The 16271-nt window shown below is 32.2% G+C and overlaps 1 protein-coding gene and 1 long non-coding RNA gene across 3 annotated transcripts in view; one reads left to right on the plus strand and one right to left on the minus strand.

Annotated features, from left to right (window-relative positions):
- Positions 1–16271, plus strand: part of Foxo (forkhead box, sub-group O) — a 144145-nt gene that overhangs the window by 15541 nt on the left and 112333 nt on the right. The window lies entirely within an intron of this gene.
- Positions 6977–8108, minus strand: LOC138933078 (uncharacterized). The gene is made up of 2 exons (XR_011446919.1): positions 7718–8108; positions 6977–7264 (listed from the first exon to the last, which is right to left on the minus strand). It is a non-coding gene; the product is annotated as an uncharacterized lncRNA (long non-coding RNA).

Below are 16271 nucleotides of genomic sequence, written 5' to 3' on the forward strand. Positions count from 1 at the left end.
TCCTAACGCGCGATAGCGTTCGATGCGTACGTTATTCTCCACCGTATGTGCCGGCAACGCTCGTTACACGCTCGTTGCACGCGCGTGTTCCGGGATCCGCGGGTGCACGATACGGTGTGCGATACGGTAGAGGAAATATAAATTTTCCGATACGAATTTTTTTTTTCGTTATAAAAGGCTTTAATCATTTTCACGGGAATGTAAAAAAAAAAAAAAAAGGAAAAAGAAAAAAAAAGAAATAGTTATTTCGATTCCTGCGAAATATTTAGTTAATATTTACGGCACATTCTCTGTGTTTGTAATATAATATGAGCGTTGCATGTTTGTTCATTATTCGTAGGAATAATTTTTTTTTTTTTTTTCCCCTAAAATGGCGATATCGAGTATACATTTACAGAATTATATTTTTGCATATGTCAGAGTTATTTTCATTGCATAGCAATTTTTAAAATATTTATTCGAATATATAAAAAAAATTGCATTATAAATGAAATGTTAAATTATTACTTCCTTGAATAGATAAGTCAATGTGCACGTCGGGAATAATTTATCCTCTTATCAATTTGCATTATTAATTTGCAAAAATACTATTGATATTAAATGCAGTTTTTTTTTTTTTTTTTTAGATGCGTTATAAAAGTAGCAATTGATAATTGATCGCTCAAAGAGTGTGATATCTCCGAAGCAATTACAAAATTAAAAAGATAGAGCCTTTTCGATGCAACACCGTAATCGACGATGACATGTCTATTTTCAAAGTTGTAGCTCATTTCACTAAGATATGGGCGTGTCTTATTCCACTATACTAATAAAGGGTCGTCTACTCCGCGCACGATGTTATGTACTGACACATGTGGTCAGATAGGAGCTAGACAAACGTCACGTCTGCTCGAATTACATGTCATGGAACCAATGATACCCGATAGTCCGATCTGTCCATTTCTATGATTTATTCTTCGAGACTGAATACGAAAGCGCCTACATCCTAATTCGTTTTCCCGATACATTATTTCCTCTTGACGAATATATATAATATATTATATATCATATATCATACATAATATACAGGGTGTTAGGCCAATTTAAATGGCAAAACTTCAAAAGCGTGTAGGGGACCGAAAAACTAAGACAAGAAGCCCTTTAGAGGTTCGCTCGTTTTTGCTCCATTTTAGAGAAAATCGCAAAAATTCAATCTCTCATTGTCAGTTGCTCTCTTGAGTCGATTGGCACCGAATAAACTTTCTGCTTCAAGGTTCCTTACATACGTAAACACTCGATGTTATCCTTTACGGTGCCAATCAATTCAAGAGAGCGATTAAGAGACCGAATCATAGACGCAGTGCACCAAATATCACTAGAACAATGTCTAGCTGCAATTAATGAGGTCCAGTGCTAGATGTAACGCTTGCATTGCTACAAGAGGGCAACATTTTGAACAATATCTGCATTAAATAGATGATAACATAAATAAAATGTAAATAAATAAGTAAAAAAACGAAAACTTGTTTTGTTTCTTTTTTTGTGATTTTCTCGAAAATGGAGCGAAAACGAGCAAACCTCTAAAGGACTTACCGTCTAATACCCGTATTCATAGTCCGTCCTTGAGGAATAAGGATTCCTTGTTCCTCGTTCCACGTTTCATAAACTTTCCTTGACCGAACAAGGAATCTTACTGGCTCCCTTATCTCAAGGAAGGTCACGAGCTTCCTTGAGGAGTGATGCGACCTTTTTAGCAGACGATACGCAGAATATAACCAAATATAACCTCCAAAAGTTAGTTTCGTTACATGTGTGGTTTTGTGGTTATTTGTTGTCGCGCTCTCAAACTGAAAGTGTATAAAGGAAAAAGGGATAATGGACAATGAATTTTTAAATGATTCTGACGATGGATTTGAAGACGAAAATCCAGAGAATCGGATTCTGTGGCGGATTCCGAAAAGATACATTCGCGATTGGGAAAATCCCGTGGAATTTTTTGAAGATACGAAAAAGTTTTCATATGTATTATATGAAATTAGTTGCAGGCAGCATAAAACGGTGCTGCCTCCAGTCGGTCACTAAAAATCCCTAAAATATTCCTTCCTTCTGAAAGGGAGACTCGAGTCGTCCATCTATGAAACAAGGTGGTCTTGCAGATTCAAGGAATCCTTCATGGAGACTTCCTCCGTCCTTAAAATAAGGAAGGACTATGAATACGGGTATTAGCTTTTCGGTCCCCTACACGCTCCTGAAGTTTTGTTATTTAAATTGGTCACACCCTGTACAATATATATAATATGTAATATGTAATATATAATGTTATGGATCGCGCGATACAAAAATGTTTTTTTTTACATATATATTTAAAGCCATATCGGAAAAAAAGGAGCAGAAGCATCCGAAGAAGAGAAATGGGGGAAGTCCGCGAACATTTTAAATAAATGCAGTTTACATAACTATGTACGCGCGCAAATCACCTTTGCTCTCCGCGTGTATTTCCGCGAGAAATATTACAGCCGCAGGGCTCGCATGCACTTTCCGCGTCATTCTAATTAAGTCTTTCCTTGCTGTTTCCCGTCTGACGTAAAGGGAGGATGCTTCCTCGCTTCCATTTCGCGGGACACTTTTTCTCTTTCAAACTCTATATGGATGAACGAAAATAATTTTTTTAGATACAAATTTTAATTCAAAAATTAATTAATATCAAAATTTTCAAGTACTTAATAAATATTGCAGAGAAAAGTAATAGTGACATATTTTTGTAATATATATTTTTCTTTCGAAAAGTAAATATATCTCTGTACTAACATGCATACGCGTAGTAAAATATTTTTTAATGCAAAGCAATATATATATATATATATACACGGTCGAACAAATAAGTTTCGAAACTCACTTCACATTTCTGAACGTTTGATTCGTTTGTGCTGCCATTTTAGGGGGTTATTCACAACTCGATACTCAACACGTGGTGCAAGTTTGAAATTATTTGATTCAATAGTTAATGAGATACGATTACGCAGAGTGGTGTTAGAAAATTTTGTTTAAAAATCGGCGTAATGGAAGGAATGCTTGATAACGCGCCAACATTAAATTCTCCGTTAAATTAGAGAGGTCTCCAATAGAAACGTTACAAATGATTCAACAGGCCTATGAAGAGTCAGCTACGCATAAGAGTAACGTTTCGAAGGTACAGATGACATAGAAAAAAAAAAAAAAACGTGAATCAAATTTTAGAGAACTAGGCTTGAATCGAGTTTGTAACGTTTCTGTGTTAGGGATTTCACTAATTTAACGCAGGATTTGATGTTGGCGCGTTGTCAAGTTCCTTTCGTTACACCGATTTTTAAACAAAATTTCGCAACGCGCAACCTTGCGTAACTGTATCTCATTAACTGTTGAACCAACTAATTTAAAATTTACATCACGTATTTAGTATTGAGTTGCGAATAAATCCTTAAAATGGCAGCACAAACGGATGAAATGTTCGGAAATGCGAAGCGAGTCTCGACACCTAATTGACCGTGTATATATGTATAAAATAGAAGGAATAGAATACAGTGGGATTGCAGATAATTATGAAAAATTGTTACTTACCTTGTATAATCCTTGATAACGAATGGACGTGATGGACGTGAAAAGAGCCGAATACTAAAGCCGAGTCCTTTGATTTCTACATCTCTTTTTCATGCAGAAAACGATGTTACAGCGCTGTTGAATCTTTAGTTTCAAAAAATGTATATGTCCAGATATATGATCGCTTCTTTTTATTTTTCATCCTTTGTATATACACAATGCGTGTGTATCCCGCGTGATTTTTCGAAAGAACGACAGTAACGTTAATACGGACAAAAGCTATTATCGCCTCCTTTATATAAAGGGAGAGTATTCAAAAAAATACAAAAAGCGTTATTTAATTTAGCCCTTTAGCTTTAAATATTAATTAATTTAGTTCTTTGAGCTTGATGTGTTTTTATTTTTTTTTTTCGTTTCGCGAAACTTTGTGTAATAATTTTTTTCGTAAAATATGTTATTAAATTGTCATCTTTTATTAAGAAAAATATGAGAGAATATAATATATATATACAGGGTGTCCCATTTTAAAGGACCCACTCAAATATCTCAGAAACACTGCGTTAAATCGAAAAATGTTTCAAAACAAAAGTTGTGTGGCTTCAAGGGGGCAATTGTCACCATAAGATGGTGACAATAATTTGACCTTGGAAAATCATTCGAAGGTCATGTGAAGGTCAACTTTAAAATCTTAAATGGAAACCCCCATTTTTTATTTAGTATTCTTGTAGCTGACATCGAGAGCTTTCCAAAACGCTATAATAAAATATTTTTTCTCATTAAGTACTTTTTGAGTTATTTTATATTTTAATCTGACATATTTTGATATAAAAAATTAAATATCTCGTAAAATATTTAGTTTTTGATAATCTTATCGTAATACTTCTATGTACAGAATAATGAGACAAATCAATTAGTATAAAAAAAAAAAATTGTTTTTAAGAAAATTATTTACAATGTATTTTTTTAAACAATTATTTGTTTTTTTTTTGGCACTAATTAATTTGTCTTATTATTCTGTACATAGAAGTATTACGGTAAAATTATCGAAAACTGAATATTTTACGAAATATTTTATTTTTCATATCAAAATATGTCAGATTAAAATATAAAATAACTCAAAAAGTACTTAATGAGAAAAAATACTTTATTATAGTGTTTTGGAAAGCTCTCGATGTCAGCTACAAGAATACTAAATAAAAAATGGGGATTTCCATTTAAGATTTTAAAGTTGACCTTCACATGACCTTCAAATGATTTTCCAAGGTCAAATCATTGTCACCATCTTATGGCCCCCTTGAAGCCACACAACTTTTGTTTGAAATATTTTTCGATTTAACGCAGTGTTTCTGAGATATCTGAGTGGGTCCTTTAAAATGGGACATCCTGTATATATATTATTTTTATTATTTTTATTATTTTATCAAAGTTTATCGTAATGCAATTTTTCTATCTTGTAATTTTGCATAACGTAAATAGTTAGATATTTCGCCAAAATGAATTGTAATAAAATAGTTCTGTTTTTTGACGGTGTGCCGACTTATCTCCGTTTCCGCAGGGAAAAATGAACGTCGGCGGCAAGATTCGCTTGTCTCTTCGACAATATTGGAACCTGATATCGTCGCAATTGGAGGGAAACTTCGCGAAAGATTCCGATAAAGATTTTTGGGCGATTTTTGGCGAAAGGATTACTTGAAATATATATTGTGTCGTATCGTAAATTTATCCGGAGATACCATCTCGGAGAGCAAAGTTGAACTTTAAGAAACGTGATTTCGCTTGCCCGTCATTTTATTCCCCGTAACGTAAGTATACGATGACAAAATATCAAAACGCTGACATTTTCAGCGCTTGCGTGTTTCTGATCAACAAAAATTCCGCGATTATCTATTTTTAAAAAGATTTTTATTTCGACCAACAATAAAAGTCGTATGCGTAACTTGCTGAAATTATATTATCCTTATGTCGTTCACAGGTAAATGTTAGTACAAGTGTAAATTTGTACAATGTCGGGGAAGGAGATAAAGGGGAGAAAATATAACATACATAGTCATTAATACGTATCGTATAATAGCTATAGTAAACCACTTCGTTTTCTCTATTCAACATTGAAAAGAAAATTTCTTAAGAGAAAAATAATATAAATATAATAATATTTATAATAATAATTCTATCGTCTTATTGATTAATTCCGAGAAAAAATGAACTCGCATGATTATATAAAATCGTATATGGCCATATATGATTTTATGTCCATTTTATTCGGATTCTCATGACATGTCAAAACAATGGACAGGGGTTGCTGAATCAATGTTAGCAGTTGTATCGTATTTGCACGTGATTTCATAAAATGTCATATATTCGTGTCAGCGTTACACTCAGATTGCAATTTTACTTCTTTGATCCTTTTTTTTTTTTTTTTCCAAATCTCTGATTGCAGTGGAGTCCGTGAAAGACATTAGATTTAGCAAATTTTGAGTGGGAAAAAGAAGCTTTGTACACATCGCGGAAAAAAGATTTCGCAGTGTAAGGGACAACTGTACAAATATATTGTATTTAAATGTTGATTTTAGAATGTCTGCGACGTATACGCTTATCGCGCGATTGTATGCCATTCTGGAAGGTGTCACTTGTACAAGTTTCTTCGACTAAGACACTGATCAATTATCCGTAAGTACGAGCGAGCGAAAGAGGACTATTATAACATTTTACACATAACCAAAGTAAAATGACTTATGGAAATGACGTTTCTGTTTGATAGAAAAAAAAAAATATATATATATATATATTGCGGAGAAAAATACAATTTTAATATTTTAATATCGCGATGTGCCATCAAAATTATTGCGAATATTGTTTCTTAAAAAAATTCTAAAACATTACCTTCCATATGTTATATTGTAACAGTATTTTCTTCCATTGCCATTTTTCATAGACAAATATAAAGCCGCGGAATCGGAAATAATTAGATAAGAGTTACATCACACACACAATAAAATAAATATAATAATATACATGTGTATTTATATTGTGTAGTACAATTTTTTTTTTTTTTTTTTTTTCAAAATTGTGAATTTCTCAATCCGCTTATTGTGAGAGCGATGACAAATTAACGAGAAATCGCGAATACAATCGAACGAGTCGCTTTTATCTTGATTTATATTTTAGGAAGTAACTTATCAATAAAAAGTGTCTGTGCTTTCTTTTTCCTCATTCGCAACTGACAGTTGCTTCGTAAAATCATTTCTTTTAAAAGATAAAACTATTGCAAACACATTCAAATATTTTTTTTTATCTCCTTAAAAAAAAAAGATATTTTATTATAATATATATATATATATATATATATTGATAAGAGGTATATTTCAAAGCTCGCATTTTTTTTTTTTTTTATATTTAATACGAAGGATACAAGAACTGCGCGTTTTAAGTTACCTTACCATAACAAATTTTTGCAAAATTCCCTTCTACAAGGAATTTATTACAAAAAAATGGATTGAAATCAAGACTTGTCCTTTAACAAAATGTTTATTAGGATCATAAAATATCAAAAAAAAAAATTTTTTTACTCGAGAACATGCATTAAAAATGACGCTGCGAATAAGCAATAATGCTTAAGTAAGTTTTGTATAACGATTTTTACTTAAAATAAAAAAATACAGCGACCTCTTTGCAAAATATCCTTTAAAATACATCAGGTTCTGTACTGAACCTGTAAGAAAAGAAATCAGCACAAAATTATTAAAATGGCGATTTTTTTTTAAATTCGTTTTTCGAAAAAGAGATTCCGTTTAATTTCCCCCCCCCCCCTCCGCCCCTCAAAAACTAAAGTTCGCACAGACTTTTTAGAGGTTCAGTGCGAAATTATACATATTGTGAAGATATTCAATTTTTTTTTTCTCAAGTCGATTTGAACCCTCTTGATTTGAATTGTCGCTACAAAACGAAAAGAAGATAAAAAAACGGACGAAAAACGAAAGTTTGAAGTTTTGAAAGATTTTAACTATGATGATATGACTTTTGATACAATACATACTTTGTCTAATGATTTCCAGCAGCATATTATTTTCACCATACGTTTTACACACAACAAATGAAGCAATCATATTATTTAAAAAAAAAAAAAAAAAAAAAAAAAATATTTCGTATTCAAGATTACGACTACCTGCATTCGAGTTCGTGCATCGCTCGATCTTTTCGGCAAATCCTCAATTTTGCGAATTTTCACATAAATCGAACAGCATTTTACTCAGGAAACATAACATTTTCGATAAATCAATAAATCAATAAAAAAAATTTTTTTTTTTTTTTTTCTGTCTAGTCCCCTTAATCGCATTTAAAATCTTTCACTCAACATTTTATTTCCTTCTTTTTCGTTTCAATTCGTACGGAGATCCTTTGCGTAACTGACAGTACCCCGTAACGTCGAGTCCGGACTCTTCTCCGTCGAGAACGATACGCAAGGCGCTCGATCGTTTTCCTTAATTAGTAGTAGTCACGGGACCTGGAAGACACCTCGTGCCAATCGCGGACTAGTCCCCGACTACTTGCCAAGACTGTACGCAACTGTGTCGGCGTTCGGTGCGCAGTACGCTTTAATACCACTACTCTAGCATAATAGCGACACAACAGCATCATCGTGTCGGGCCACATACACACACACACACACACACACACACAAATGATGGACCAATCGTCGCGTGCGACGCGAGGGGCACGACCGGCTTCTAGCTCTCCGCGTCGCAATTCGGTCGTAATAACACGCACGTCGCCCTCTCTTTCTCACAACTCTGTGGTTTCTCCCTCGCTCTATCTCTCTTTTCGCCGATTGCGTTTTCACGACGTCCGTGCTCGCCGTCAAAGTCCCCGGGGGTCAAAGTCAACCGCAGACAGTCCGTCCCGGGGTTGCGATGATGGTTTCTCGTCGGCGAGGAAAGGACTTTCGCTCGGGTACCGAACAACCGCACATCCGTTTCGGAGTCGAATCGCATTTTGTTCGTCAAGGGAATTCTGTTTTTTTTTTTATATATTCTAATCGAAGGCGCGATATAAATATTCTCGAATGATATACTAAAAAAAAAAAAAAAAAAAAAATCAATAACTAATTCTAACACTCCTGTGACATCGCGCGATCTTTCAAATTCCGATAACCGTGGACGTCGATTATGCGCACGATATTAGTAGTCTGTTCCTCGGCCTGGTGGTCCCGCGTCCTCGAGGCGGCTCCGCGCTCGTGATTTCGTTATCCAACAAGTGTCGCGGGAGATGGGGGGGTGAGGCGGAGGAGGAGCTACTCTAAACTTAGCCTGTCCGCTCATAAGTGGCCTCGCGCCATGTCGCCGTACGGCTTGCATAATCGTTCTGTACTTTTTAACGATCACGCCACGAGGGACGCGAAGGGGATGCAGATGCGGAGATAGGGGGGATTTTTTTTTTTTTTTATCGCATCTGATAACCGCTATCGCGCGTCCGAATTCGATCGGATTACGTAAAGACCTCATCGAGTCCGATAGCTTGATTGATCGATCGAAACGACGGGGAAAAAAGACGTGACTTCGTTATACCTATTTTTGACAGTTTGGCGAAATTGCAGCAATCTTTCGCTGAAACATTGTAAATTATTGCGGTATCGTTAGATCGACGATCTATTGGAATCTTATTTTCTTGCTTCCTTTCTCTTACAAATACAGAGAAACATTATTCTAAAATAGGTAAGCCAAAATATATTGCGTTTCCTAATTTTGGTGATGGATAAAACAATATTGGAGCAATTACTATCAATTATTCCACAAACTTGCTCTATAACAAATTTATCATTCATTTTTCCGAAATCTTTTCTTTTTTTTTTTGAATATTTCTAAAAATATAAAAAAAAAAAAAATATTTTTCTTAAATATCTCCTTAGAAAATGAATTTACGAATGTAAATTAGATGTATTTATAATTAGCTTTACATATGTATTAGGATTAGGATTAAAAAGTGTTGTTTTCATATCAATAAATCCATAAACAACTGCTTTGAAATCTCGAGAAATTTCAAATCATCATACGATTAATCTGATATTAATTTATTTAAACCGAAATAGAGAACTAAAAAAAAAAAAAAAAAAAAAAAGTACGAATCACTGAATCACTTTGACTATCACTTGGATTATTAATAGATGTTATTGCGTCTCAACAACTTGTTCGTTCTATTTTTGTTGCATTAAGAATGCTATCAGGAAATTCGAAATCTTTTTTCTTTCAACATGCGTGGAATCATGAGATTGCATTTAAGCGGAAAAATAACTTGCATGTGTTATAAATATTTCATTTTATCGAATGACGCGATTTACAAATACATATATTGTATATATATATATACAGGGTGTCCCATTTTAAAGGACCCACTCAAATATCTCAGAAACACTGCGTTAAATCGAAAAATGTTTCAAACAAAAGTTGTGTGGCTTCAAGGGGGCCATAAGACGGTGACAATGATTTGACCTTGGAAAATCATTTGAAGGTCATGTGAAGGTCGACTTTAAAATCTTAAATGAAAACCCCCATTTTTTATTTAGTATTCTTGTAGCATGCTTCGAGAGCTTTCCAAAACACTATAATAAACTATTTTTTTATTCAATACTTTTTGAGTTATTTTATATTTTATTCCGACATCTTTTGATATAAAAAATTAAATATCTCATAAAATATTCAGTTTTCGATAATCTTACCGTAATACTTTTATGTACAGAATAATGAGACAAATCAATTAGTGCAAAAAAAAAGAATTGTTTAAAAAAATACATCGTAAATAATTTTTTTATTAAATATTATTATTTTATACTAACTGATATGGAGATGCTGTTTTGTGTTCGCGCGTAAACGCAACTTGCATCTATTCGTTATTTGCCACACGCAACGAATTACGCTTCGGCAAAAAGCGACCGCAAAACAACCGGCGGACAACAACAGAGCGGTGACATAAAATTGTCAATCACGTGACAAGTGTGATACTTTAATGAATTACTCGATAACTGCTCGATGACGGTGACACGTGGCTTGCATTATTCGTTCAGTTCTCAGACACGAAGCAGACACCCTCCTGTCGCGCATTTTAAACTGACCGCATCTACATTGGAATGGTTTGCTCGTTGATGCTGTTCGAATATATCGATAAAAGTCAGGTCGAAGCGTCGACTAATAATTCGTCTATCAGACTGTATGTCTCTTGTTAACATCCACCGTGTATGATAAGTCTACTTTAGCGATATTTGAAATTTGACGGTCATTTTTAGTGTCTAAAAATCCGTCCAAGTTCCCACGAGTTAAGTGTACGATATGCCTTAACAAAGACATAAAATTAAGATAAATTAAGAAATTTATTGCCGAACTCAATCTCTTATTCCTTAAAAATGCCTGGGAATTTGGACGACGATACTTGCTTATATAATGAAATTTTTGAAATATAAATGATATTTTACGTAGTAATTTATATTGGCACGACCGTAGATTTAAGCGACAATCTTTAGTTGGTTCTAGATACGGAGTACACCGCAGACCGCAACTTCGAAAGTGTTTTTCTCGACTGCAACTACTTTCGACCCGCATATTTAGGGTCAAATGTTTATTCAGGCCAGTCTGATCCTAAATCTTGGTTTTTCGTCGTAAAATATATTAAGCTTAGACATGAACAGTAACAATTTATGGGCCAAATGTGAAGTGAGAAAGTGCGTGCGCGCCTCCGACGTTAATTGTGATGCGCCAACCACACTGATTGCTTGTCACGCATTGTCGAGGCGATGAATTCTTCGTCTGCTCTCAGTCGGCGATACCGGACAGACACCTTCAGCTACAATAGTTAACGATCCTCGCAATACGGGAAACCGCAAAGTACTTTTGTATATAATTATACTCATGATTAATAAGCTATTATTTTGATGAGAGAAGCTTATACAGGGTATCTCTGCTTAAATCTTGTAGAAAAATTCCCCGATCTTCCAGACATTTTTGTTCAAAACTCTAGGTAAAGGCAATATTTTAAATAAAAATATGTACTGCATATTACTCAATATTTTGTTAGGGCACTGAATATATATAAACAGAGAGAGATAGACAGATATATATTTATAATATATCTTGAATACATAATTTTCACTTGATTTGCCGAGTACTTACATTACAATATAGGAGCAAAATTATCAGAGGAAATTTAAAAAAAAATTATTATTAAGCTAAATAAAAAGATAAACATTTAATTTTATCTACGGTTTAATAAGAATTGATTTCGCACATTGTTAAATCTTACTAATCACACTATATTTTTTAAAAAGATTTTTCAGAGGAAATCGAACGACATTAATCGCATCCGATGATGTTAAATTCGTAATGTGGAGCACAATTGAATGAGTAATTAATGAATAATAATAATAAAAGTAACTTATTAAATAAATATAATACATAAATATAATAATAACAATGAAGGTTATTTTTTTATTGTTAAAGTAATAATAAAAGTAATTTATTAAAATATTAATCTTTTAAAAAGCAATAAAATTATTCTCTAAAATTATTATTAAGCTTAATAAAAAGATAAACATTTAATTCTATCTACGGTTTAATAAGAATTGATTTCGCACATTGTTAAATCTTACTAATCACACTATATCTTTTAAAAAGATTTTTCAGAGGAAATCGAACGACATTAATCGCATCCGATGATGTTAAATTCGTAATGTGGAGCACAATTGAATGAGTAATTAATGAATAATAATAATAAAAGTAACTTATTAAATAAATATAATACATAAATATAATAATAACAATGAAGGTTATTTTTTTATTGTTAAAGTAATAATAAAAGTAATTTATTAAAATATTAATCTTTTAAAAAGCAATAAAATTATTCTCTAAAATTATTATTAAGCTTAATAAAAAGATAAACATTTAATTCTATCTACGGTTTAATAAGAATTGATTTCGCACATTGTTAAATCTTACTAATCACACTATATTTTTTAAAAAGATTTTTCAGAGGAAATCGAACGACATTAATCGCATCCGATGATGTTAAATTCGTAATGTGGAGCACAATTGAATGAGTAATTAATGAATAATAATAATAAAAGTAACTTATTAAATAAATATAATACATAAATATAATAATAACAATGAAGGTTATTTTTTTATTGTTAAAGTAATAATAAAAGTAATTTATTAAAATATTAATCTTTTAAAAAGCAATAAAATTATTCTCTAAAATTATTATTAAGCTTAATAAAAAGATAAACATTTAATTCTATCTACGGTTTAATAAGAATTGATTTCGCACATTGTTAAATCTTACTAATCACACTATATCTTTTAAAAAGATTTTTCAGAGGAAATCGAACGACATTAATCGCATCCGATGATGTTAAATTCGTAATGTGGAGCACAATTGAATGAGTAATTAATGAATAATAATAATAAAAGTAACTTATTAAATAAATATAATACATAAATATAATAATAACAATGAAGGTTATTTTTTTATTGTTAAAGTAATAATAAAAGTAATTTATTAAAATATTAATCTTTTAAAAAGCAATAAAATTATTCTCTAAAATTATTATTAAGCTTAATAAAAAGATAAACATTTAATTCTATCTACGGTTTAATAAGAATTGATTTCGCACATTGTTAAATCTTACTAATCACACTATATTTTTTAAAAAGATTTTTCAGAGGAAATCGAACGACATTAATCGCATCCGATGATGTTAAATTCGTAATGTGGAGCACAATTGAATGAGTAATTAATGAATAATAATAATAAAAGTAACTTATTAAATAAATATAATACATAAATATAATAATAACAATGAAGATTATTTTTTTATTATTAAAGTAATAATAAAAGTAATTTATTAAAATATTAATCTTTTAAAAAGCAATAAAATTATTCTCTAAAATTATTATTAAGCTTAATAAAAAGATAAACATTTAATTCTATCTACGGTTTAATAAGAATTGATTTCGCACATTGTTAAATCTTACTAATCACACTATATCTTTTAAAAAGATTTTTCAGAGGAAATCGAACGACATTAATCGCATCCGATGATGTTAAATTCGTAATGTGGAGCACAATTGAATGAGTAATTAATGAATAATAATAATAAAAGTAACTTATTAAATAAATATAATACATAAATATAATAATAACAATGAAGGTTATTTTTTTATTGTTAAAGTAATAATAAAAGTAATTTATTAAAATATTAATCTTTTAAAAAGCAATAAAATTATTCTCTAAAATTATTATTAAGCTTAATAAAAAGATAAACATTTAATTCTATCTACGGTTTAATAAGAATTGATTTCGCACATTGTTAAATCTTACTAATCACACTATATCTTTTAAAAAGATTTTTCAGAGGAAATAGAACGACATTAATCGCATCCGATGATGTTAAATTCGTAATGTGGAGCACAATTGAATGAGTAATTAATGAATAATAATAATAAAAGTAACTTATTAAATAAATATAATACATAAATATAATAATAACAATGAAGATTATTTTTTTATTATTAAAGTAATAATAAAAGTAATTTATTAAAATATTAATCTTTTAAAAAGCAATAAAATTATTCTCTAAAATTATTATTAAGTTAATAAAAAAGGAAACATTTAATTCTATCCGCGATTTAATAAAAATTGACTTCGCATTCTTAATCTTATCACATACATATATTTTAGAAAGATTTTTCAAAGCAGATCGATATATTAAATGCATCCGATGATGTTAAATTCGTGATGGAGCACAATTGAATGCGTCCGCGATATACGAGCCCGTGTTTATACTGCATCTTACAACGGAATTATAAGGATAAAAAAAAAAAAAAATTTATGATCCGTGATCGGTGTAGCGATTCTCCACCGTTTTTGCTAGCTGTCGATCGTGCATGCGTAATTGCGAACTATCGCCTCATCGACTTGCGTAACGTTCGTATGCGAACGTCCATATTGGCGAATTGCGAGGGATTATCGCGCGTACATATCGATCGAGAAATCCGGCGAATCGAGCCATATTTGTCACGCATATGTAACGATTCAACGTGCCAATTGTGTTTCAACATCGGTATCATCGGGACTTATAAACGGACGATCGATAAAAATTGTGTGATTTAAAGAAGTAATAACTTGCTTAAGCGCGACAGATGCCGAGAGCGTTTATTTCGGCTGTACAAAAGACTGTCAAAAAAAAAGAAAAAAAAGAGATATTTCTTACGTTTATACTGTTTGAAAGATCAAATAAATAAATCCGATTTATAAAAAGAATTAAAGTATCATAAAATAATATGGTTTTTAACATCTTCGTAAAAGAAAATAATTAATATTTTTTCTAATTTGTGACAAACACTTTTGATCGTGAACATCCCCTGAAATTAACCGCAAGTAACAAAGAGAAACGAGTAACTTGCGAGTAATATCCTTCTACAATTTTTAACAAATAATTTTTGAACGAGCAAGTGGATGTAAATCAAGTTTTGCCGAAATATTTAATAGAGTTTTCTTAATATGTGGGAAAATTTTTATTTCGTTGGCAATGTTCTTTCCTTGTCAATATAAGGGCTACAATACGCGATTTTCCATAAGAATTAATGCTAAATTTAAACCTAAATAATTTCCAAACCGTTAAAAGCATCGTGATCAAAAAAATTTTCGCACAGATACTCCAGAAGAAATCCTCCCCCGACCTTTTTGTCCTAATGAAAAGAGACAAAGTTGATTTAAAAAAAAAAAAAAAAAAAAAGTTTTAGCACGCGATAACATTCTTCCAACGAAACGAAACGAATACTCTGTTTGCTCGGGGATATCTAATAGGCGAAATCTCTCGAAGAGGCTCGAGAATCAGCTGCGTAACGTTCGCTAGGCACGCTCGACCTTAGCCATCTTTCCTCCCCTCCCCCCCCCCCCCCTCTTAGCCGCCCCCGCGGCCAAAGTGTCGTAGATGTCGGCCGAGATGGGCTCGTCGTTTATTTTGGGAATCGCGTTCGACCTCTCTTTGGACTGGGTCCCCCCCCTTACTTTCGTACACTCGCGCCGTCAAAAATAGCCCGGCCCGCAAGGTGGGCACGAAATCAGTAGCGCGAGCTCGATCGGACTCTCGGCGTGGATTCGCCGAGTCAAGTTCGGCGAAAAAAAGATCGCGATCTTTCGTACACTTTCTCTATTTATTATTAAAAGCACGTTGCATTTTAAATAAAGGATGTTAATTTAGAAGATTTTTTTTTTTTTTTTTTTTTGGCAGCTCATATTTTTTGCCCGAAAAACAAAACGACGGATCCTTTCGATGTATAATATTGTATTGGGTGATTGCATAAGTTCGTGCCCGATTTAAATATAAACTTCAATAGATTATATTTTAGAGATAACACTTTTATTAATCAATTATATAGTCTCCATTCTTTTCTACAATGGTTTTCCAACGATCTATAAGCTTGTCGATTTCATTTTTGAAGAAAGAACTTGGTTTTTCGTGAAAAAAGTTTGTAAGGTGGTTTTCGACAGCTTCCTCGGAATTGAGATTCTTGCCATTTAAACTATTCTGCAAAGACCGGAACGGATAAAAATCTGAAGGCGCAATATCTGGAGAATATGGCGGATGCTGCAGAATTTCCCATTGCAACTCCTGCAGTTTTCGCAGCGTCTGTTGAGCGACGTGTGGCCTAGCATTGTCGTGGTGGAAGATG

This window comes from Polyergus mexicanus, unplaced genomic scaffold, assembly GCF_030449975.1.
Source record: "Polyergus mexicanus isolate NDT 795.1 unplaced genomic scaffold, iyPolMexi1.0 SCAF_5, whole genome shotgun sequence".
NCBI lineage: Eukaryota > Metazoa > Arthropoda > Insecta > Hymenoptera > Formicidae > Polyergus > Polyergus mexicanus.